Consider the following 24,802-nt stretch of genomic DNA (forward strand, 5'->3'; position numbering starts at 1 on the left):
CTCTCAGCCCTTCTTTTCTGTGGACTCCCAGCTTCCAGAAGACCCCCAGCCTGTCTGCACCCCACCCCAGACTCCAGCTGAGGTTTGCTCTAGCATCTAAAGCAGGAAAGAAAGAGCTCTGCCCCCCAGGGACACTGAACTTCCTTGGTTTGTCTTTTGAAAATCATCCCAAATGTTGTGCTGGTCTGTCTGGGTCCTGTCACCTCTGGATGAACAGTGTGCTGACACCCTCACCCTCTTACCTCCCAGCAGTGGGGACACAGGTCACCTCAGTGTCCTGGAGTGGCAGGAGGGGACAGCAAAGTGTCTGCTGACTATGTGCTACAAGCTCCCCCTTTTAAGTCTATCTTGACAGAGCCAGGCAGCTTCAGGTCATATACTTATAGCATTACTTCCCAGCTAGCAGCCTTGCCATTCTTGTGCTGCAGTGTTCTCAGTTGTGAACCGGGGCTGGTGGCTCCTATTTCACAGTGTGTGAAGATTAAATAAATCGATACAGGCCAAAGTCAGGTGTCAATCACAGATGACTGTAGTGACGATGATAATGGAGACTATGATAGTGGTGGTGTAGGTGGTGATGGTGATGATGACGGTGATGATGATGGTGGTGGTAATGATAATGATGTCAGTAGGGGTGGGTAATGTTGATGCTAATGGTGATAGCTGTGATGGTGATGATGGTGGTGAAGGTGATGGTAATGTGGTGGTGATGGTCATGTGTTGGTGGTGATGGTGGTGATGGTGATGGTTGTGATGGTGTTGAAGGTGATGGTGATGTCATGGAGATGGTCATGGTGTTGATGGTGATGGTGATGTCATGGAGATGGTCATGGTGTTGATGGTGATGTCATGGTGATGGTCACAGTGATGGTGGTGATGGTGATGTCATGGTGATGGTGGTGATGGTGATGTCATGGTGATGGTCACAGTGATGGTGGTGATGGTGATGTCATGGTGATAGTCACAGTGATGGTGGTGATGGTAGTGATAAGGACGATGGCAGTAGTTAATCTTTTTTTTTTTTTTTTACAGGGGAGAGCGCGAACGCAGTCCCCCACTACCACAAATTATGCAGTCGAGTTTCCCGCATTTGGGGAAATCGCAGGGGTCAACACACCCCAAAGTGCAATGGGTGAGCCTCGCCCTGGGAAAACCACCTTCGTGATCATGGTATCTCCCCTGCCAGGTAAGTATCAGTAGTTAATCTTAATTGCCAACTTGATCGGGTGGAATCACCCAGGAGACACATCCCCAAGAGTGTCTGTGGGCATGTTTCCTGGGGGGATAGCTCAGTAGGGAAGGTCTATACTGGGTGTGGGCCTCACAATCTCATGGGATGTGTCCCTAATTGAAAAAAAAAGAGACAAAGCAATAAGCCAACTGAGCACCCACATTCGTCTCTGCTGTCTTCCTGATCTGCCCAGAGCTGAGGGAGCAGCCTCACTCCCCTGCTGCAACCCTCCCCACCATGGTGACTGCATTCACTCAAACCATGAGCCAAAAGAAAGCTCTTTTTACTGAAGTGTTTTACGTCAGTATTTGGTCATAAATTAAAAAGATAAGCAGTACAGTATCAGTGGTAAGGATGCTGTGCTGACAATCGCTACAGGCACCATCTTGGGTGCTCCAGTGCTGGGGCTACCAGTGGCTACCAGGACACACCTGAGGATGCCTGACCTTACCTTTGAGTGTGGAAGGCAGGTGGACTGTAACATTACAACATAATACCTTTGAAAAGATTTTAGTTTGTTTTTATGTATGTGTGTGTGTGCGCGTGCATGTGTGTGCCTGCGTGCATGTGCGTGTGTGTGTGTGTATTTAGAGAGACAGAAAGACAGACAGACAGAGACAGAGAGAAACAGAGACAGAGACATGGAGAGACACAGAGACAGACAGAGACATCCTAAAGAGCCAGAGATAAAAGCAGGTAAAAGCTCTTGCCACCAAGCCTGACTGAATCTGACCTCTGGAATCCATAACGGATGAAGAGAACCAGTCCTGCAAGCTATCCTCTAGCCACTACATGCATTCTGTGGCACCCACCCACCCACCCACACTCCCACAAAATGAATAAATAAATAAATTAATTAAAAAATTAAAGATGGGTACTGGAGACATGGCTCAGTGGTTAGAGCACTTGCTGCCCTTGCAGGGTACCTGGGTTCTGTTCCCAGCACCCACACAGCACCTCATGATTGTGATTCCAGTTCCAAGAGATTTAATGCCCCTATCTGACTTTTACAGGGACCAGGGACACAAATGACACATATGAATACATGCAGGCTGAACACTGGTACACACAGCACTAATAAACCAACCAACAAACACTGGCATAAAATCATTAAACAAATCTTTAAAAGGATTACAAATGTGAGAACCATCATATACCCTCAGCCCAGAGAGGAAGCCAGAAAAATGTCCCCCAGGGCTGTGGGTGTCACCCCAGCATCCTCCTGCAGAGAAGGGAGGAGTAGCAAGGAGGGCTGTTTCCAGCTGGGTGTTAGTGGGCTCCATCTTGGCTCAGACCAAGCCCTCCAGCAGGTGGGGGACTGAAAGTGCCGCCAGGGCCAGGGCAGGCTCATGTTACTGGAGAAGTGGGGATTTTCCTTTGCGTTCTCAGGATCATAAATAGAAGAATTTAGAAATCTACTCAAAGACCATTTTATTAGAATTTGAATGGAAAGCAGCAGGACAGACAAGAAGAGGCTCCTGGACGCTGCCAGGAGGACAGAGCTGGGCAAGAGGAAGAGAGGAAGCCGCCTATCGGCTCAGGGTCTAAGAAAGCAGGCAGGTTCAGCAAGGGGGGTCAGCAAGCAGCTGTGTGGTGGAAGGGGCGGCCGAGGAAGTGGGATTTCAGAAGAGGAGAAAGTCCAGAGTGTCAGGGAATGCACACTTGGCCTTGTGGTCAGTATCTGAAAGGAAAAGAAACAGGGGCTGGCGAGATGGCCTGGTGGTTAAGAGCACTGACTGCTCTTCCAGAGGTCCTGAGCTCAATTCCCAGCAACCACATGGTGGCTCACAGCCATCTGTAATGAGATCAGACGCCCTCTTCTGGCCTGCAGATGTATATGTAGCAAAACGCTCATACAATAAGTAAAATTTAAAAAATTAAAAAAGAAAAAGAAACAGAAGGGAAAGAAAACGTTGACCTTTTCTGAGTTCTTACCCCTTTGGGCCAGGACTCAGTAAATGGCTGCACTGAGGGAGGGGCTTTGGGGAAGGATAAATACATTATCTCATTAAAGGGATAGTTACTCTTCCCATCTTCCCACAAATCAGCTTTCCTGACGTCGTCCCTGGGTCAGGTGATTGACAGGTCCAGCTGGATTCAGGTTAAGGTTAAGGTTAAGGTTAAGGTTAAGGTTAAGGTTAAGGTTAAGGTTAAGGTTAAGGTTAAGGTTAAGGGAGGAGGCACTGTTGTGGGAGCAGGCAAGGGGAACAGTCAAAGTTGTCTTTCTACACGGGGTAGAGGTAGGTAGGTTCCATTTTTTTTTTTTTTTTTTGACTGGGGGGGATGCGGTGAGAGGTAGCTTTTCCCTTAATGAGTCTAAACAAGGCCAGGCTAGCACTATGTTTTTCTTTAGTAATTTAAATCTCAAGGAGAAAAGTGCATTGTTTCCGTTTCCTAGAGAAATGGGAAATGAAGCTATGAGCTGCCACTAAGGGCTGAGTTCATCCTCAGTAGCCTCTAAACTTTCTAATATTCGCCTTGCTGCCTAACACCAAGCCCTGCGGTCCCTGACAATCCTCCGGCTCCACCCACCCCAGGCCAGCCTCGGCCCTGAGTTGTCTTTGGACCCGGCTTGGTATCCTCTGGAGGGCAGAGTCTCCTGGTTTTCAGCCAAGCTGGGTCCCTGGGTTTTGATTCCTGTTTGCCTTCTCGCTAACAGCTTTGTCTCTGTGTTACCAGCAGCCAGGAGGGTCCTTAAGTGTCCTTGTCTTTGCATCCCACCCCCATTCTCTGAGCTTCTTATCATGCACCAGAGAAGGCACTCTCTCTTCAGTCTCCTCCACGCCGGGCAGTGAGCTCAGAGTAAGGTCTTTGAGAGCAGGCAGAGCTGGGCTCAGGCATCACCCCCAGCTCAGCAGAGCAGGGCCTCCCATTCTCTGTTTCCTGGGCTTTAGAATGGGATTAAAAGCAAAGCTGCCACCCTGCCTTACAGCCTCTCCTTGGCAGGCAGGGGTAGAGTGGGTTTTCTGAGCAGCCTGACATCATCCTGGCAGTCTCCAGGGAGTCCTAAATTTTAGGCCCCTCCCATATTCATTAGGTGTCCTCACCTGGAGGAGACAATGGATTAGATCAGGTCAGTCCCAGTTCCCCTCCTGCTCAGCTCACCGTGCCTGCCTTCCCCACACTTCCTTTGCTCTCTGCTCCCTATAAAAAGGAATCTGGGGGGCTGGTGAGATGGCTCAGTGGGTAAGAGCACCCGACTGCTCTTCCAAAGGTCCGAAGTTCAAATCCCAGCAACCACATGGTGGCTCACAACCACCCGTAATGAGATCTGGTGCCCTCTTCTGGTGCGTCTGAAGACAAAGACAGCTACAGTGTACTTACATATAATAAATAAATAAATCTTTAAAAAAAAAAAAAAAAAAAAGGAATCTGAGGCTGTTCACAAGACTTTACTCTGTGCATTTGTTCCTGTCCTGACTTCAAGTCCATGAGGTCTTTTGGCCACAAGTGCACTTTCTGAAGGGCTGAGTGAGTGAAAAACTAAAACAAAAACAAAACAAAACAAAACAAAAACAACAAAAACTGCACAAAAAACTTGTGGCTAAACCCAACAACGTGAATTTAATTCCAGGATCCCTGCAGCAGAGAGAACTGGCACCCAAAAAGCTGTCCTCTGATCTATCTCCACAAGCATGAAGTGGCACGTGCAAACACACACATGCAAACACACACACACACACACACACACACACACACACACACACACACGCTCAAGAACAACTGGATTTGAGTTTAGAAGACCCCACCCCACCCCCGCCCCGGCCCTGCCTCCGCCCAGCAGGCAGCCTTAGCTCTCAGCAGTGGCCATAGGAGGGGATGGAGAAGAGAAGGAAGGGTAAGGCCATGGCAGGGACTGTGATCGAGAAATAAAGACGCACCCGAAAAGCCCACAAGCGCACGTGTGTCTTCAGCAAAGCACAGAAACCTGTGAAACCATAAATAAAATGAATCGTTCCCATCTGCTCTTCTCTTCTCCCCACTCCTCCTGATGACGCCACATCCAGAGAAATGGAGTTAAAGCCAGGCATGGTGGCACACATCCGTAATCTCAGTGCTCAAGGGTCCGAGACAGGAAGGGTCTTGTGAGTTTTATGGCCAGCATGGGCTACGGAATAATAATCTTGCCTCAGTCTAGGAAGGGGAGGACTGGGGCCACAGGGCTGGCTGGCTTGGTGAAGCTGTGTACATATGAGGACCAGAGTTAGATGTCCAGAACCGACATAAGAAAGCTGGCCATGCTGTGTACACTTGTAACCCCAGTGCTGGGGAAGTAGACACAGGAAGATCTCTGGTCTCAGCTAATTGGTGATCTACAGACTAATGGGAGATGCTGTCTCAAAGGAGGGAGGTGGTGTTCACAAGGATGACATGTGTACATTGGTGTGCCTCTCCCGTGAACCCGCATACACACTCAAACAACAATTACAACGAGAGTTACAGATCTGCCCCAGGTCTGCCAGGCTTGAGCATGTCCAGTCTGCTCTCTGATGAGTGAGGACTTAGAGCAGAGCTGCCGACCACAGCCACAGCGAATAGGACACACAGTGGAGCCGAGCTGCATCCCAAGAGCTGGTAGTTCAGAGACAAGGAAGACAACCTGTGAAGACCTGGGTGCTACAGTGCAGGGGTGTGGCTAGTGTTACTGTTCCTGGGAACACTGATTGAGTCCTGCTCCACCCCCGTGTTCTTCACAGGCCCATGGACATCCGGGAGCTTGGGAACCCCTGCCTCCTCTGCCTCAGCCTGCCTTGGTTCTCATCCTGGCTGGGCCCCCATCTTAGGTTTCATTCTCCCACCCCTGAGTGGTTTATTGGCACTTCCTACAAGTCTAACATCCGATGCCAGTGTAAGGTGAAGTGCAGCCTAGAGCTCTGCATTTTGTCCGCCTGAGCGAAATTCACACACCGTAGTGGGGAGACTGAATGTGGAACCACACCAGAAGGCTCATAGCATGTCTCTACGGAGTCCATGTGCCCCCGGAGGCCATTGCAGCATGTGGTAGAGGAACCCAGCTCTTCTCAGGTCCCCTGGTTTCCCATCTGGTGCTGGTCTTGGTGCTGCAGCCCTGCAAAGCAACACTTCAGAAAGTGCTCCTCTGGGCTAACTGGGTGGGAAAAAAAACTTGCTGCCAAGCCTGACAACCTGCATTTAATCCAAGGATCCACGCAAGAGAAGAAGAGAATGGTCTCCCAAGAGTTATCCTCTGACCTCTACAAGCATGAAGTGGTATGTGCAAACACACACACATTCACAGAAGCTCAAGGACAATTGGATTTGAGTTTAGAAACCCCCCCACCCCCGACCCCCACCCCAAACAGGCAGCGTTAGCCCTCAGTTGTGACCCATAGGAGGAAATAGAGAAGGGAAAGCCATAGCAGACAGGCGTCCATGCGACAGAGAGGGTGCTTTAAAGAAAAAGAAGTCCAAAGCATCAGAAAAAGCAGACTCAGGTTCTGGCCAGAATCTGGAAGAGACAGAAAAAAAAAGAGAGCGAGGGAGGGAGGGAGGGAGGGAGGGAGGGAGGGAGGGAGGGAGAGAGAGAAGGAAAAGTTGTTTCTTTCTGATTTGGGACTCAGGAAGGTAGGCAGACCCAGCAGACCTCACGGGTGCTCAGCTTACACAGACTGCACTGGGAGCAGGGGCAGGTGGGTAGAGGCAGGAATTTGGGAAGGAAAGGTACAGAATCTCATTAAAGAAAAAATTGTTCCTCCTATCTCTTTGTCATGGCTTAGGGTGAGCCTGCCTTCCTAGGAGTAGCCCCCTTGGTCAGCCCAACTGGCATGTTAGGCCTCTCCTCGGGCCAGAGACTCCATGCTTTTGTCCAGGAGATTTTCTTAACAGACCTTGTTGCTACATTAACAGTGGTTGACCATACATTAGGATGGCTTTGCATTCTCTTGGCCAGGAATGTGTTTAGTGCACAGTTGTCCTTACAGGGCTGATGGGATAGGTCCTCAGTGAGGAAGAACATGCCAAGGTGTCTGTGAGTTGTCCTGGAACTCTCTTGACAGGTGGAATCCAAAGGGCCTGACCTGTGGTCATTTCCCTGGTGGGCAGGAGAAAATAGGAGAGAGGAGGGGAAGGAAGGGGAGAGGAGGGGAGAAGAAAGGCTCTGTCCTTGGGTATCTCTGGTTTTGAAGCTGTAGGTCTGCATATCACCTCTCCATGATGAATCAGGTCAGCTGAGCACAGGAGGGCAGCTGTGGCTCAGCACTTGATTACAGATTTTGCCCCTACTACTGGGAAAGGACCTAGGACGTCACACATGCTGGTCAGGTGCTCTGCCACCAAAATACATTCTCCAGGAGACACTTCAGCGCTTGCTGTTTCATACGGTGAAGATGAGTATCCTCTGTCACCTAGAGCAGGAGGTGCCCATGTCTTCATCATTTATCAAGGTGATAAGCAGCAGTGAATGAACCAACAGGTCCAGGAGTTGGGGACAGAAGTGGGATGCACATTTTAGTTGTGTTTTTGTCACTACAGAGGCTAGCTGACATGTCTGTAGGGACTTTGTCCTTCTACAGACCATAGACCGCACTGCCCATCAAAGCATCTTCCTGTGCAGCCCAGGCTTGCAGACACAGATCAGTAGGGATGAGAGAGAACTCAGGGAGAGCTTTGTGGCAAAGCCCCATTGGGTTGTATCCTTGGCCTCTTAACCAGTCCTGTGTGTCCTGTGTGGGGTGGGAGAGCCCCAGAACATCAGAAGCCAAAGGCTTTGTTAGCACAGTTTGGGATGAGAGGATGTGAGGGACGTGTGGAATCAGATGAAAGAAAATGTGGCCAAGTGCAGGAGGCACAGGTTGGAGGATGCTGCACCAGCAAGCCTTCATCTTCTGTCTTTGATCTCAGCGGCCTTTTCTCCAAAGAGGCGCGGGAGACTTCCTGCCTGTTCTGCCGAGCAGCTACTGGCTGCTGCTGCTTTATAGGGAGTGAAACTCTACTATTCATTGCTGTATGTGTGTCGCACACACACTTGCATGTTCATGATGTCAGAGGACAATCTCAGGGCTGTCTCCCTTTTCTTTGTTTTGATACAAGGTATCTCCCTGGCTTGGAACTTGCCAAGCAAGCTGGGCTGGCTAGCTCCAGAGATCTCCAGTTTCCACCTCCCCAGCACAGGGTTACAACTTCTCATCACCACAGTGGAGTTTGTGTTTGCTTGAGTGCCATCATCTCTTCTCATGCCTGTAGGCACCTAGGAGCTTGCACGAGGGCTGGGAGGGTGGTCTGTATCCAAGCAACCAGGCCTTCTCTCCAGACTCACATTCCTGGGACCATCTTCTGCCAGGAGTATCCCCTTGGGAAGGCCTTTTTGGAGCAGGGATGGAAGGTTCTGTTCTTTTCTTAGTTCCGTGGCTTCAGAACAACAGGCAGCATGGAGAAGCCCCAGTGGCTCACAGGTTGCATCTCCTCCAAGGATAGCAGAGTGGACACTAATGCTCTCCCATAGCGGGAGGGCAGGGGCGGGGGTAACCTTCGAAACACATTCTGGGCTCGGTGACTCAGGACTGCTGTTTGGGGTTGCCAAGTTAATAACCTGCGTGACAGGATGCTGTCACAAAAGACCGAAAACCAAAGATCTGGTTCTTCAGTTCTGGGGGTCAGAGTCAGGTCCTAGGCAGGGCCTGACCCACCCAGTGAATGCTCCCCTCATGTGACCTCTGCCTGTGCCACTCCACAGCCTGTCCCGCATGTGACCTCTGCCTGTGCCACTCCACAGCCTGTCCCGCATGTCACTTCTTTTTTTTTTTTTTTTGTTTTTTCGAGACAGGGTTTCTCTGTATAGCTCTGGCTGTCCTGGAACTCACTCTGTAGACCAGGCTGGCCACGAACTCAGAAATCCGCCTGCCTCTGCCTCCGGAGTGCTGGGATTAAAGGCGTGCGCCACCACGCCCGGCCCGCATGTCACTTCTGCCTGTGCCACTCCACAGTGTGCTGCTCCTTTGCTCGAGTTTCATTTCCATCTCTGCATTAAGATATCCTGACCAGGGCTGGTGAGATGGCTCAGTGGGTAAGAGCACCCGACTGCTCTTCCAAAGGTCCAGAGTTCAAATCCCAGCAACCACATGGTGGTTCACAACCATCCATAACGAGATCTGACTCACTCTTCTGGAGTGTCTGAAGACAGCTACAGTGTACTTACATATAATAAATAAATAAATCTTAAAAAAAAAAAAAAAAGATATCCTGACCAATGGTAGGTGGTGGTGGCGCACACCTTTAATCCCAGCACTTGGGAGGCAGAGGCAGACAGATTTCTGAGTTCGAGGCCAGCCTGGTCTACAAAGTGAGTTCCAGGACAGCCAGGGCTACACAGAGAAACCCTGCCTCAGAAAAACAAAAACAAAAACAAAAACAAAAAGATATCCTGACCAAAAGCAACTGTGAGGGGAAGGCTTTATTCAGCTCACAGTTGCAGGTACAGCCTCCATTGCATGGAAGTCAAGGCTGGAACTTAAAATGTCACATCCACTGTCAAGAGGAGAGAGACAGTGGTTTTATCCATTCCTGTCTGGGAAATAGTACTGCTCCCATTCAGGGAGAGTCATCCCACTCCAATGAACTATCAAGATAATCCCCCTACCGACCAACTTGATCTGCATCAGCAGCTCTCAATCTGTGGGTCTCAGTCCCTTGGGGTGGTATAGCAGAGAGCCTGTATATCAGATATTTATGTTAACAATTCATAACAGTAGCAAAATTACAGTCATGAGGTAGCAATGAAATAAATTTATAGTTGGGGGTCATGACAACATGAAGAACTATATCAAAGAAAAGCATTAGGAAGGCTGAGAACCACTGAACCAGATAATTCTACAACTATAGCCACTTCCTGCTCCTCTTCTTCCTCCTCCTCTTTATCCTCCTCTTCCTCCTCCTCCTTCTCCTTTTTTTTTCTCCCCAAGACAGGGTTTCTCTGTGTAGCCCTGGCTATCCTGGAACTCCCTCTGTAGACCAGGCTGGCCTGGAACTCAAGAAATCCGCCTGCCTCTGCTTCCCAATTGTGGGGACTAAAGGCGTGCGCCATCCCCCCCCCCCCGCCCCCCCCCCAAGCTTGAAGCTTTCTTCTAAGGCAACTCTAGGTTGGGTCAACATGACATTTAAAGCCACCTAGCACATCCCTCTAGGCCATGACACTCCGTCCCACACTGCCCACCCCATGGTGTTCTACTCCTTGAGACACGACCTCACACCCTCTATTTGACAACTCTTGGTGGCTCTCTTCTGCTTCTGCCTCCTGTGGCAGCTTCAGGTACCCCTTGTTTTGTGGCTGCGTCACCGCACTCTGCTTCTGTCACCACCGACCTCTCCCCCGTGTCTCCTACATGGATTCTCTTACTTTGGTTGCCTTCTTCTGTTCTTTTTGAGATAGAGTCTCCCTCTGTAGCGCAGGCTGGACCTTGAACTCATGGCAAGTCTCCTGCCTCAGCCTCTTAAGTTCCATATATTATAGGCATTTCTGGCCTGTTTATTTTTACTCTGTTTTGTTTTTCACGTTGTTTATTTTGTTTTGTTTTTGAGATAGTGTCTCACTGTGTAGCCTTGGCTAGCCTTGAACTCAGAGAGCTCTACCTGCCTCTGGCTCCCCAGTGCTGGGAGTAAAGCCATGTGCCAGGATACCCAGCTTTGTTTATCAGGTTTTAGACAGGGTCTCCAGTAGCCAAAGCTGGCCTTGACCTCTTGCCTTGACCTCCCCAGTACTGAGATCAGATGCACGAGCCACCATACCAAGCTAAGGATATCTGTACTTGGATGTAGGGCCAAACTTAGGCCAGGATGCCTCATCTTAACCTGATGAGATCACATCTATAAGAGATACATTAATCCCCCTCTGACACTGTGTGGTTATGAATTTGGGGGAGCCATTCAAGTGCTTCATTGATTGCAGCCTCAGTCACTGGGAGCAGGGGACCCAGGATTCTAGTTACTATGGGCACAGAATTAGCAGCTGTCCACTGTCCCCGTCCTACTGGGCTTCCGCAGCCTGGTGCCCCAGGACCCCAGGAGTCTCTGCCTGGTCATGGGGCTGCCAACTCAGCAGCTCTGTAGTGGAGCAGGAAGTCCTCCTTCCCCGGAGGGGAACCGCAGTCTTCATTTTCATTCAATCCCAGCTGGTCTGTGGTTTTTGGAGATGGCCTCTAAGATTTGTTTTTTGATTTTTATCTCAAAGAGGATGCTGAAAAGCATGGATCTGGCTCCAGGAAAAACATGCATGAAGAAGAGAGGAATTGAGTTTGGATCCCACTCCGCAGGGAGTGGCCTTGGCTGGATGGCCTGCAGGGTACTAGGGTCTCTGAGGAGGAGCCTCAGGCTGCCCCAGGGGAGTAAGAGCATCGGCCTGTGCATTGAAACCTCAGGCCCAGCATTTCTGGCAGTAGACACGGACAACTCTTGGTTTCTACCACGTGGTGTGGCTACTGAGGCTAAGGTCTGTTTCCTTATCTTCCCTGTCTCCTCAGATCTGAGCCCCAGGTAGGTGAGTGATGGAGTTAGTCCTGACTGAAGATCAGGTCTGGCCCATAGGGCCATGTATTGTGGTCATCCTGCTTAAGCCTGGCAGGCTGCCTGGAAGAGGAAGAACAAGTCACTACAACGTTTGTGGGCTCTCTCCTGTGTCATGAATGTCTGTGAGGAGTGGCACAATTCTCCACTGTGGCCCTGTGGATGGCCTTGGTATCCTGACCGACCACCCACTATAGACAATGCCTTTGGTCCCCCCAACTCAGTTTCTTGTCTTCTCCTGACAACAGGCTAATGTTGCACTTAAAGTAAAACAGCATTGACGATGGCCGATTCCCTGAAGATACACCTCAGAGAGTAAGGCTTTGCCGAGGGAGTGTGTGTGTGTGTGTGTGTGTGTAAACCCTTAAAGGAAAAGTAACATAACCAACCTTCGTTTCGCTGCTCCTGGAACCTAGGCTAAGTCCTTATGCTGGGTGCTAAAGCTGATGTTGGATACTGGCTGCTGATGCCAGATGCTGATGCTGGGTTCTAGGACCTGATGCTTATGCTGGGAGCTGATGTTAACGCTGGATGTCTCAGGCTGGGTACTGCTCAAGCTCAGGGGCTCACAACCTTGGTGAGTGTGCCTTGCTCTCCATCTACTGGACTCTAGAATGGGATGTCAAGAAGCAGGGAAGGGCAGGGTTGTATTATTGTCCTGTACTCTGCTCTATGAACAGTGGCCACACTGGAAACCTGGCTCCCCACAACACAATCTCAGCCCATGGTCCAGTTTATTTATCTGGGAATTAGGGCACTAAATTTGCCAGATTCCCTGGAGCAAGGCTTTTTGTATAAAGACAGAGGAGATGATGACTCCTGTGTGGTGGGTACTGAATGCTGTCGTGTGTCTGAGTGTGTGCATGCATGTTGCCTGTGGGTGGACATGTAAACCTGTGTGCATGTGTGCCACAGAGTGAAAAATTCTGGTATTTATGCTAGCAGGTGATGCCCTGTGACAGCCTGGCACTTGCTTCTGCACCTGCCATTGGGAGGTGGGGCTCTGAGACCATTCATCTGCTCCCTGCTGAGGCCCTTGGGGGAGCGTGAGGTACTTCCTGGCTGTTAAGACAATTCTGCTAGACTTTCTATCAAGGGATGCTGTTTATACCAAGTGGGATTGCTAGTAGTCCTCCCAGGAGCACGCCAGCACGCAGATACTGTTGTTCAAAGTACTATAGGTCAACATTGTGGTCTGTGGAGCCCGTGCTTGGTGAGGTTCAATCGGCCTTCAGGACGCCCTGATGTACTTTGCACACAGATGTGCGGTGGCGACTCAGTCTTTGCCTTTGGAGTTTCCTGTCTGGCTGTCTCTTCTGCATCCTCTGGGCTCTCTTCGGCAGCCCCTTTCTTTCCTTTCCTTTCTGGGGGCCTCCTGTGCGCCCTCATCAGCATTTGAAAGAGTCTCATTTGCATTTAACAAGCAGAGGTGGCTTCAAGCCTGGGTGGATTTGGGAAGAGCTCCTAGCCTCCCCCCCCTCCACATCCTTTGGACCCAAGGAGATGGCAGTCAGTGCCTGGTCTAAGCAGGACTTAGACCTGGGCAGGCTTGGCTCACAGACCTCCGTTTGTACTAGCACCCTCCTAGGACTTAGGCTCTGTGTTTGTCTGTGTTAATTTTTAAGGTCTCCTCTCCTAGAATACTGTGAACTGGAAGCTTAAACAACCGTCTGGCTGCACACACCTGTCATCCCAGCTGTTGGGAGGCTGAGGCAGGCTAGCCCACTGTCCTGAGATGAACGTGTTGTGTCTTTCTGTGATAGCAGAATTTATCGTTTAACAAGTTCACTCAGCAGTTTTGATGACAGCAATTTGTCACGTAACCTCACGTACCTGCATAACCCAGGCCAGGATACTGTGGGTTCTTTAATTCTAATCTTAATTAGAACAGTGGGGTCCACCAGCACTACCGCTCACAGCATACAGCACACAGTAAACACATCTATGTATCTGTACACATATGTGTGCAAATTAAAGAGGCCACAGCAGAGTCGTCAAACTTGGTGGCAAGTACTTTTACCCTCTGAGTTATCTCGTCAGCCCAGTTTGTTTGTTTGTTTGTTTGTTTGTTATTTTAGATGGGTTCTCTCTGTTAAGTAGCCATGACTATTCTGAAACTACCTTCATAGACCAAGCTGGACTCAAACACATGGAGATCCGCCTGCCTCTGCCTCCAAAGTACTGGAATTAGAGGCATGTGCCTCCATACCTGGTTGTAGCAGTGAACTGAGAGAGGGTTGTACTGATGAACCAGACCAGCGTTGCAGGGGTGCTGCTGCGGACACTGTTGGAAGTGGGATTTGAGAGTAAAGCTGTGCCATTCAGCTGTGGGGTGACAGGCTGAACCAGGTCAAGAAGCCCAAAAGGTGGATGGCAGGCAGGCGGCAGCAGGGCACTAGCTGAGCTGCTCCAGGGACAGTAGGAGGGTCTTCGACTTGTCAGTCCTTGAGGAACAGTTGGTGTGGGCCATACCATCTCAGTCTTCGGTATTCACCACTTTTGAGCATCCTGACATGGACCTGTGTGCATGTATGCTGCAGAGTGAAAATTCTGGTACTGAGGGTAACAGCTGCTTCCCACCCTGTTCCTGGCTTGGTGTGTCTGATAATTCTAGGGTTTCTGGGATGTGATTTTCAAATACACCCCCTGCCCCTATAGTCTCTATTCATCTTAATAAGCCTAGAGGATGACTTCTTTTCTGTTCCCAAGTCCATCAGTCTGTGCTGGAGACTGGTGCCTGACAGTTTTGGGGTCCACCGAGGGGCTGCAATCACCTTTCTTCCTCAAAATGGCGTAAAGGGCTGGGGAGAAGGCTCATGGGTAGAAACACTTGCTACAGAGCCTGACGACCCGAGTTCAATCCCTGGGACCCATATGGTGGAAGGAGAGGAGCGACTCCTCCTGCGAGTCTCCCGACCTTCGCATGCAGGCTACGGTACCCGTGTACTCAAACACACTCAAGGAGAGAAACACAATTCATTTTTTTAAATGAGTAAAACACAAAACAAAACTAAAACCACACGCAAAAAAACAAAACAAAAAACAAACAAACAAACAAACAAACAAACAAAACCCTTGCTTGTAAAATGGAGTCTTCCAGGGAAAGGCACAGTCTGAAAACAAACACAAAAGCAAACAAAACATTGCTTTATACAATATGGACTCACTTAGAGTAGGGCACAGCCCGAGTGCAATTCCTACAGAGTGAACTCAAGTCCAGCTAGGGAAACTTAAAGGATTCTATCTGAAAATAAAAAGTAAAAGGCAGGGGCCAGGGAGCCTCTTGGTGGCAGAGTGCTTTTCTACCGTGCAGGAGGCTCTGGGTTCAATTACTGCCACAACAAAAGCAAACCAAACAACCCAAACCAGATGAATGCTCTCTCAGTTCTGGAGGCCCTCGTCTGCAGGCCAGGCTCAGCAGGGTCCCACTCCCTGTGAGCCCACAGAGAGGGCCCTGCCAGGGCTCTGGGGACAATGTTTCTGGAAGATTAACCAGACCAGTGTCAGTTCCTCATTTTAGCTTTCAGCTTAAAAACATTAAACCACATTTGTTACTTTTCTGTGTGTGTTCACGTGCAGGTGCCATAGCACGTGTGTGTCGGACAGAGGATGACTCACAGTTGTAGGTCCCAGGATTTGAACTCAGGTCGTCAAACTTGGTGGCAAGTACTTTTACCCTCTGAGTTATCTCGTCAGCCCAGTTTTTATTTATTTATTTTAGATGGTACTTTTACCCTCTGAGTTATCTCGTCAGCCCAGTTTATTTATTTATTTATTTATTTATTTATTTATTTATCTTAGATGGGTTCTCTCTGTTAAGTAGCCATGACTATTCTGAAACTACCTTCATAGACCAAGCTGGTCTCAAACTCATGGAGATCCGCCTGCCTCTGCCTCCAAAGTGCTGGAATTAAAGGCATGTGCCACCACACCTGGCTTTTCCAGCCCGGTTTTTAAGTTTTTTATGTTATAACAATCTCAGACTTACACATTACAAAAATAGCATGAGGATTTCCCATAGTTGGGTTATGAACCAAATGTAGATTATACCAGCAGGGTGTCTCATCTGTCTCAGAATATATGGCCATGGCCTGGCATCCTTCAGGGTCCCAACACCTTTGAGGACATGCCTTTCAGGATGGGTATCCTCCCAGAGTCACGTGACCTGTGCACTGTCCGGCTTGTCTTGGTCCTCAGATATCACGTGACCTGTGCACTGTCCGGCTTGTCTTGGTCCTCAGATATCACGTGACCTGTGCATTGTCCGGCTTGTCTTGGTCCTCAGATATCACGTGACCTGTGCATTGTCCGGCTTGTCTTGGTCCTCAGATATCACGTGACCTGTGCATTGTCCGGCTTGTCTTGGTCCTCAGATATCACGTGACCTGTGCACTGTCCGGCTTGTCTTGGTCCTCAGATATCACGTGACCTGTGCACTGTCCGGCTTGTCTTGGTCCTCAGATATCACGTGACCTGTGCACTGTCCGGCTTGTCTTGGTCCTCAGATATCACGTGACCTGTGCACTGTCCGGCTTGTCTTGGTCCTCAGATATCACGTGACCTGTGCATTGTCCGGCTTGTCTTGGTCCTCAGATATCACGTGACCTGTGCATTGTCCGGCTTGTCTTGGTCCTCAGATATCACGTGACAGGCCTTTACTTGCTTCCTCCTCTCTGAGCTGGGGCTGTCTAGGGCTAAGCTCTCCGGTGTGTAATCATAAAGCTATATGTGTAAATTAGATTAAATTCAACCTCACATTTTCAGTTGTACTGAATATTTCAGTTCAAGGGTCTTTTGGAGGCCAGAAGAGGGCATCGGATCCCCTGGAGCTGGAGTTATAGGCTGTTGACATCATGGTGCTGGGAACTGAACTTAGGTTCTCAGCAAAGGCAGCAGGTGCTCTCAACTGCTAGGCCATTTCTCCAGCCCTTCCGATTGTATTTTTGGTTTTGTTTTTTTTTTGTTTTTAATCAGGAGTGGCTATTATACTCTGCTGTTTCCATATCTAGGGAGGCAGTGCTGTGATATAGTGAATGTGATTACTATGTTTTATTAGTAAACTGAGTAGGATTTTTGGGATCAAGCCCATGTTCTCATGGGATCCGTGTGAAGTGTTGTATTCTATTTGCCACCATGGGCTGCTCCAGCATCCATGTGATACGGGTTGTTTGTTTGTTTGTTGTTTGGTTGGTTGTTGATTGGTTGTTTGTTGTTTGTTTGTTGATTGGTTGGTTATTTGGTGGTTGGTTGTTGGTTGGTTGGTTGTTGGTTGGTTGGTTGGTTGGTTGATTGGTTGGTTGGTTGGTTGATTGGTTGGTTGGTTGGTTTGAGAAAGGGTCTCAGGTACCCAGGTTTCTTCACATTCGCCTCTCTGCACCTTGCTTGCATTATGTTTTCCCACACCTGGGCTCCTAAGCTCCGTAAGCTAAGAAATTGTTTTCTTTTATAAGAACAAAGCTCAATACTATGAATTTTTCTGCATTTAATGGTTTAAGTGAATTTTATAGATTCTGATAGTATTATTGTTATATTTTAGAAATTCTTCAGTTTCAGTTGTATTTCTGCATCCATCTGAGTTTATTTAGTGGTTTATTTATGTGTTTAAATTAATTGCCCTTTTTACTGATGTATAATAACTGTAGAACTACAAAATGAATGTTTTATTGCTCTGTGGACAGAATACTTGCCTAATGTCCTAGTTACTTTTCTGTTGCTGTGAGAAAAGACCTTGACCAAAATTAACAGAGAGAGGGAAAGGGTTTATTCATCTTACACTTCTAGGCTATAGTCCAGGAAGTCAAGAGAAGAACCCAAGGCAGGCCTGCTTGCTATTCCACACCAAAGAATTCACTTCACAAAGAAGTATGGCAGGAACCATAACAAAGCTGCTGGCTGGCTGGCACTCAGTTCAGGACTAGTTGCCTAGGAAGTGGTGCTGCCCACAGTGGGCAGGGCTCTCTAAATCAATTAACAATCAAGGCAACCCTACTCTCTGCCTCCAGGGCAGTCTGATCTAGGCATTTTCTCAATTGAGATTCGTTGTCAGATAGCTACAGGTTGAAACCATTTAGCCTGTATGAAGCACTGAGCTCAGTGCCCAGTACACAGCACACAACTGCTGCACTCTGATAATTCCAGCACTCAGTAGGCGAAGGCAGGAGAATTAGGAGTTAAAGATCTTCCTTGGCTATAGGGACACTTCCAGGTCAGTCTGGGATACACAGGACTGTATCTCAGGAAACAAATACAAGTCTATCAATAAAATAATGGGTTTCATTATGAAGTATTTAATGGTTTTAAAGGAATTTCCACACAGAGTGGCGCTGGGGCTGGTAGGTCATGCTGTGTGATGTGAGCTGAGGTCTATGGCATTTATAGCAATCTTTCTGTTGTGATGAAACTGGAAGCCATGCTGTTGGTGGCTTCGCCTCAGTCCAGTGTCTGTGGCTGCGGGCTGAGGCCTCTTGAGTGCCTCTTAAAGACCTCAGGAAATCACTGGGCATAGTAGTGCAAGCCTTTAATCTCAGCCCTCTCTCCAAAGGCAGAAGCAGGTGGATCTCTGTCAGTCCAAGACCAGCCAGGGCTCTGGTACACACACTCAAAAATCATTCCAAAACATCTTAGGAAATCTTCCAGAGGAGAGTATCATTGGCATTTGTCTTAGTTATTTCTTTCTTGCTCTGACAAAACATTATGACCAAGGCAACTTATAAAATGAAGCATTTAATTGGGCCGTGGTTTCAGAGGGTTAGAGTTTATGAGGGTGGAGCAAAGCCATGGCAGCAGAAACAGCTGAGGGCTCAGATCTTGGTCCACAGGAGATAGAGAGGGACGGAGGGAAGGAGAATTGGAGGGAGGGGCAGAGAGAGGCAGAGACAGACAGAGATAGATAGACCCACTAAGAGAGAGACGGAGACACAGAGAGAGGAATACAGAGAGAGGAAGAGAGAGGAAGAGGGAGAGAGAGAGGAAGAGGGAGAGAGAGAGAGAGAGAGAGAGAGGGAGGGAGAGGAAGAGGGAGAAAGAGAGGAAGAGGGAGGGAGAGAGGAAGAGGGAGAGAGAGAGGAAGAGGGAGAGAGAGAGGAAGAGGGAGAGAGAGAGAGAGAGAGAGAGGGAGAGAGAGAGGAAGAGGGAGAGAGAGAGAGAGAGAGAGAGAGAGAGAGAGAGAGAGAGAGAGAACTAACTAAAAAAAGGCACAAGTCCTTTGACATCCCAAATCCTGCCTCCATCAGGACTCCATACACCAACATGTGACAGAATACCCCTGGGAGCCCTGGGTCTTCCCAGCTCCTTCCTGTCTGTCTATCCATCCATCAGGGTGATTAACTGTTGTCTGCTAGTGGTGAGCTGGCCACAGGTGGTGCAGACCCAGGATGTAGGGGTGGCCTTTCCTGCTTAGCCCTGGTCTCTACAGAGCAGAGGGATAGCTCTCTGGCCCCCCCCCCCAAGCTTGATCGAGGGGCATTTACCCCATGCCTCTGCTTGTCCATGTTAGTCACTAGGGCAGGCAGCCTGGCACTCTAATGCCAAGTGTCACAATATGCACACTTACCACCCAGTCCTAGAACATTCTACACACCTGGAAAGAAATGGTTCCTGTGGTGTTGCTCTTTTTTCCCAGACAGCTGCTGGCTTGCTTTCTGCCTGGAGATTTTCCTTTGCTTGGACATCTGTGGACATGAGTGGAGTTTCACGATCTGTGAGCTTCTGCATCTGGCGCCTGTCACCAACTGTGATGTCCTACAGTCCAATGAGTCGTGGTGGCTTCATTCTTCTTCTAGGCTGAATAATATTCTAGTACAGGAGCTGGGCTGGTGGTACACCATGCCTGCAATCCTAGCATGAAGGCAGAGATAGGCAGGCCAGCCTCAGCTATATACATAGCCCACTACTGCAGGATAGATCACATTTTGGTTATTCAAGTACGCTAGGTGATCTGCATATTTGGGCTGCTGTGGACAGGTGTGTGCACCTGCTAGGATCACTCTGCATCTTTGGGGCGCATACTGGGAATGGGCTGCTGAGCTTGAAGTGGCTTGGGTTTCTTACTGTACAGTGTCTGAGGCTATGAGGGGCACTTGAAGTTGTGGACAGATGGGATCCACTGAGCTGACTCTTACTGTAGCTTCAGCCTTTGTCCATCCTCTGGCTACTGTCTCCTTATCTGAGGACAGTGGGTCCTGAGTATCTTCCCATCCAGGTCCACTTCACGGTTGAAGCTGTTCCCTGGGACTGCAGGAGCTAGATTCCCTCCAGTGCTTCTCATGGATCTGTCCTCTGTGGGAGACTCAGGTCTAGCTGTTATAGGCTTGTGAGAAATCGGTGGAGTGGAGACAGAGCTTGGTGATGCTGATCACATCAGTGTCAGGGGTTGGCACACACACAAGCCATCCTTTGTGTGTGACTCCAGGGCCTTGGCTCCAACTTGGCACTTCCTGCCACCTTCCCAGGAGCAGTCCCTGGTCTGTGCTGTCACAGCAGTGGGCTCATGTGCAGATGGCCTGGGCCCTGCATAGTACTCTTGATAACAGAACTTGTGGGGTTCAGGGTACCCAGACAGGAAGGCGAGTGCTCACCAAGGCTGAGGGGAAGTCCAGAGGTGATGGAGCTATGCTGTGCTGCCCATTTGGGCAAGACAGTGGGTGTGTCTCTTGGGACCCTTGTCAAAAATGGCCACATCTGCCAGGGCTCCAAACAGCAGGAGTTTTATGTTTCCCAGCTCCAAATACTAGAGGTCTGGGATTGTGAAGGCTGGGGCTATACACTTACCTGCAGGGTACGAGGCAGCGTCTCTCTGCCTCCCACAACTGTGAGGAAGGGTCAGGTATCCTTGGTTTGTGGTTGCATCACGCCATCCTCCACCTCTGTCCTCACACAGGCCTGTTCCCCTCTTATAAGCATGCTGACCAGATGTAGGGCTCCTCACTCCTGCCCTGCTTTCCAGAGGGGCCACACTTGAGCCCTAGTCAGCATGAACACAGAGGTTTTTGACGTTCCTCTATTCTCCCAACCAGGTGGCCTCTAGCCTCTCTTGCTCTTTAGCCCCTTCTCTTTCCTGCCCCAGTGGTACCCTAGGGTGGTTCCAGCCCTCAGGGTCCTTGTTGGTCCCTGCAGTCCCCAGGTGGGATATGGGCTTAGTGTGTTTCCCACGTTGTCCACAGCTTCTCTCCCATGATCAGGCCCTACCTTGCAGGCCCATGAGCACCATGTTTTGCATGACTCTGCTGCCTGCCACTAGGGTATCTCCTCAGCTTGGTAGTGGGTCCCCATTGTGGCAACAGGGGGAGGGCTGGGGCTGTTGCCCTACACTGATAGCACTGGCTGCAGGTCTTTGGGCCCTTCCCTCCTGTGCAGGCCAGCTGGGTCTCAGGCTGGGTCTCGTGAGCATGCTGCCATCTGTGTCTAGGAGGATAATGTAGCCTGTGCCACCAGCAGGCCTGTCCCTGGAGAGCAGCTGAGAAAGCACAGATCAAAGTTCCAGCCACAGGCTTTGCCATGTCCCGCCAGAGTTTGGGCACAGGTTGTTGCACAGCTGTGGTGATAGGGCCTGGTGATGTCCTGCCAGACTCAGAACCATTTCTGTCACCATGAGTTTAACTTTAACCTGGATTGAGCCCCTACTGCCGAGGGGGCAGCCTGGTGTCTCTGGATTCTGATGGCTATACTAGCTTCTTCTGTTCAGGCTGCCCCCACCTACCTGGAGATGAACCTCTCTCAGGTCTTGCTTCTGTGAGTCATTCTGGGGAGCAGCCAGAGCCCTCAGGCCCCACAAGGGCAGATTCTGTGGGTGCAGGGGTCCCAGTGTCCTCTCTTGGTGAGGGTAGGTGTCATCATCCATGTGATACCTGTCTGTCTGTCTGTCTGTCTGTCTCTCTCTGTCTCCCCCCCCCCCCCCCCGTTAGGAGGTATCAAGGCTGACAAGTGAAGGGTAGAACCCCTCTGCAGCCCTAGAGAGCCGAGGCTACAGTCAGGAGCTGCCACCTGGAGGTCCTCCAGGCTTGCCTTTCTATGAAGCCTTTCTTCCTGTCCCAACATCCCGGCACTTAGAGAAGACAGCGCTACAAATCCCACCCACCAGCTGGGAGCCTAAGCCCTCATGTCCTGGCACAGCTGTGACTATCCAGTGCTGGGTTTTACTTAGGGCTTATGGGAGCACAAGTGGGCTGCCTGCTGTGTGGCCTGTGTGTAAAGTAGGTGTAACAGACAGGGTTGGTGTACTGGAGCCCTGGACAGTGGCCTGGGGCCCTGCAGCTGGGAAGTGCCTTCTGAGGCCTACTGGATACTGGGCATCCTTGTGGGTAGGTGCAGCACAGCTGAGGGATTAGCTAGATTCCACAAGGGTGGCACGGTACCCTTGAGAAGTGTCGCATGATCTTGGAAAATGCACTTCTGTCCTTACAAGGCCCTGGTCACGTGGTTGCAGGATGCTGATGTTTCTTTTTCTTTCTTTCATTCTTTCTTTCTTTCTTTCTTTCTTTCTTTCTTTTTTTTTTTTTTTTTTTTTTTTTCCAAGACAGGGTTTCTCTGTTTAGCCCAGGCTGGCTTCGAACTAAGAAATCCACCTGCCTCTGCCTCCCAAGTGATTAAAGGTGTGCGTCACCACGCCCAGTGATGCTGTTTCTACTTGAGAATAAAGTTCTTTTTCTTGCTGAGGCGCTTAGCATCTGGCGGCTTCTTGCAGGGACCGTGGGCAAGCCTAGAAAGGCAGGCAGTTACGCAGGAACCAGTCTGGAGAGCATGCTTTGTATAGATGCTGGATACAGCCATGGCTATGGCGTGGCTACCTTTGTGGGGTCAAGAATAGCCACAAGGTAGACATCTCAGGCCTGATAACCTTTCCTGTGTCCAGATATCTTGCCAGTCGGTAGGAAACATACTGCAAGCTTATATGTGTCTAGTATGTCTAGTTTGTGTGAGTTCAGACATGTTTGTGAGCACTGGTCTTAGGGTTACTACTGAGATGAAACACCATGACCAAAGCGACTTAGAAAGGAAAGGGTTTACTTGGCCTATGCTTCCACATCACAGTTCATCATAAAGGACAGAAGTCAGGAGAGGACCTAGGAAGGGCAGGAACCTGCAGGCAGGGGCTGATTCGAAGGTCGTGCAACAGTGCTCCTTACTGCCTTGCTCCTCATGGCTTCCTTGGCCTGTTTGCTTATAGAACCCAGGACCACCAGCCCAGGGATGGCCCCACGCATTTCTGGGCTGGGCCCTTGCCATCAACACTAATGAAGGAAATGCCTTATAGGTTTGCCTATACCCCAGTCTTGTGGAGGCATGTTCTCAATTGAGGCTCTTTCTGATTATTGTGTCATCAGACATAAAACCAGCCAGTACAGTGCCTGTGCTCTGGCTCCAAGGAGGGGTGTGTGTGTCATCAGAGCACAGTGCTCCTGGTGTCCCATCCTGTCCTTTGTTCTCTTCATTTATCTCTCTCTGGTTGCTGTCATGTCTCCCTCCTGGGCAGGGCCCACGCCATCTGCCCATCTTTCTGTTTCCTCTTGCATCTTGAAGGCAGATGGTGGGTGTTCCACTTCACCCTCCTTCTGGGGCAGGTGAGGTCTGGGAGAGGCTGGGCAGACTCGGGGTTGAGAGCCCCATCCAGGCTGTCTGCTCTTGTGCTGGCTGGGAGGGTACCCCTGAAACCACTCTGGGCCATAACCAGATTACCACTCCGCCTGGACACATTCATCTCCTGGGGCTCTGACAAAGGACCACATGTGGGGGCTTCAAATGCTGGATTATTCTCCTACAGTCTGGAGGCAAATGGTCCAAACCAAAGTGTGGGCCATCCTATCTCCAAGGACTCAGGATTCTGCACAGTCCCCCCAGCTCCGGGGACTCTGCTGTTTTAAGTTCCCATTTCATCTTCAAGCAGCTGTCTTCCCTGATAAGCTGATCTCTCTTTCCCTTCGCTCCTTTCCCCTCTCCTTTCCCTCCCCCTTCTCTCACAGCTGGGGATGGAATCAAGGACCCCACATCTGGTAGTGAATATTTACCACTAAGCTATAGGGCCCTTTACATTTTTAAAATTTTAAGACAGTCTTGTTAAATTGCTCTCCATCCTCCTGCCTCTGCCTCTGGGGAGCTGGGATTATAGGCATGCACCCCAATGCTCAGGCTGCAGGCTTGGTGATCCCTTTCAGTAACTTCAGCACTTGGCAAAGGCAGAGGCAGAGGCAGGGGCAGGGGCAGGGGCAGGGGCAGGGGCAGGGGCAGGGGCAGGGGCAGGGGCAGGGGCAGGGGCAGGGGCAGGGGCAGGGGCAGGGGCAGGGGCAGGGGCAGGGGCAGGGGCAGGGGCAGGGGCAGGGGCAGGGGCAGAGGCAGAGGCAGGAGGATTGCAACAAGTTTGAAGCCATTGAGGCTGCATAATGAAAGCCTATCTCAGCTCTCACAAACAAACAAACAAACAAACAAAACTTGTGAAAAATTAGGACAACCCTAATTCTGGACAGCTATATCATATGATCTTTATTAAATCTGCAAAGACCTTATTTTCAAAGGTCACATTCTGAGGTCCTTAGTTGGGATGAGTTTGGGGACACTATTCACCTCTCTACAGTGGCATTCTCTGTAGTGGAGGGACATTAGAGAGAGGGATCTGCCTAGATGGTCATAGGTGATGACAAGTCGAAGAAGTCTCGTGAGGGAGCTGGTGACAGTGATGTCTGGGCCCGTCCTCACCCTGACCTCTGACCTGAGCTGTCCACCTCTGCCGCCAGGGTACAAAAGGGAACTGTACACAGACAGGGCTGGAGCCAGCCTGCAGCTGTGCAGCCATGGTGTGGGGTGGGGCAGTGATAGGGATACAGATGGTCCGATCACTGTTTTGTGTTTCCTTGTCCCAAGCTGTGAGTGGGAGTGGTGTGGGGAGCTGTAGCCACTTGACAGACCCCCTTCCCCACCCCCGCTGCCCAATTAGACTTCCCCTCCCCCAACCGGACAGCTGGCTCCTTAAAGATGAATCCCCATCATTGAGATGCAAATGTTGCTCACCCACAGAAGGCCCAGCTGCAGGGCTGGCACCAGTGCCCCTGGCAGCCCAGGTGCTGGTGG

The 24,802-nt window shown here is 50.0% G+C and overlaps 1 non-coding gene across 1 annotated transcript; it reads right to left on the reverse strand.

Moving 5' to 3' along the window:
• Positions 1 to 1,029: 1,029 nt before the first annotated feature.
• On the reverse strand, positions 1,030 to 1,194 carry LOC115029826 (U1 spliceosomal RNA). The gene has a single exon (XR_003835383.1). It is a non-coding gene; the product is annotated as a U1 spliceosomal RNA (small nuclear RNA).
• Between the last annotated feature and the right edge of the window lie 23,608 nt (positions 1,195 to 24,802).

The sequence above is a fragment of the Mus caroli genome, unplaced genomic scaffold (assembly GCF_978045245.1).
Source record: "Mus caroli unplaced genomic scaffold, Mus_caroli_1 scaffold_18, whole genome shotgun sequence".
NCBI classification, from domain to species: domain Eukaryota; kingdom Metazoa; phylum Chordata; class Mammalia; order Rodentia; family Muridae; genus Mus; species Mus caroli.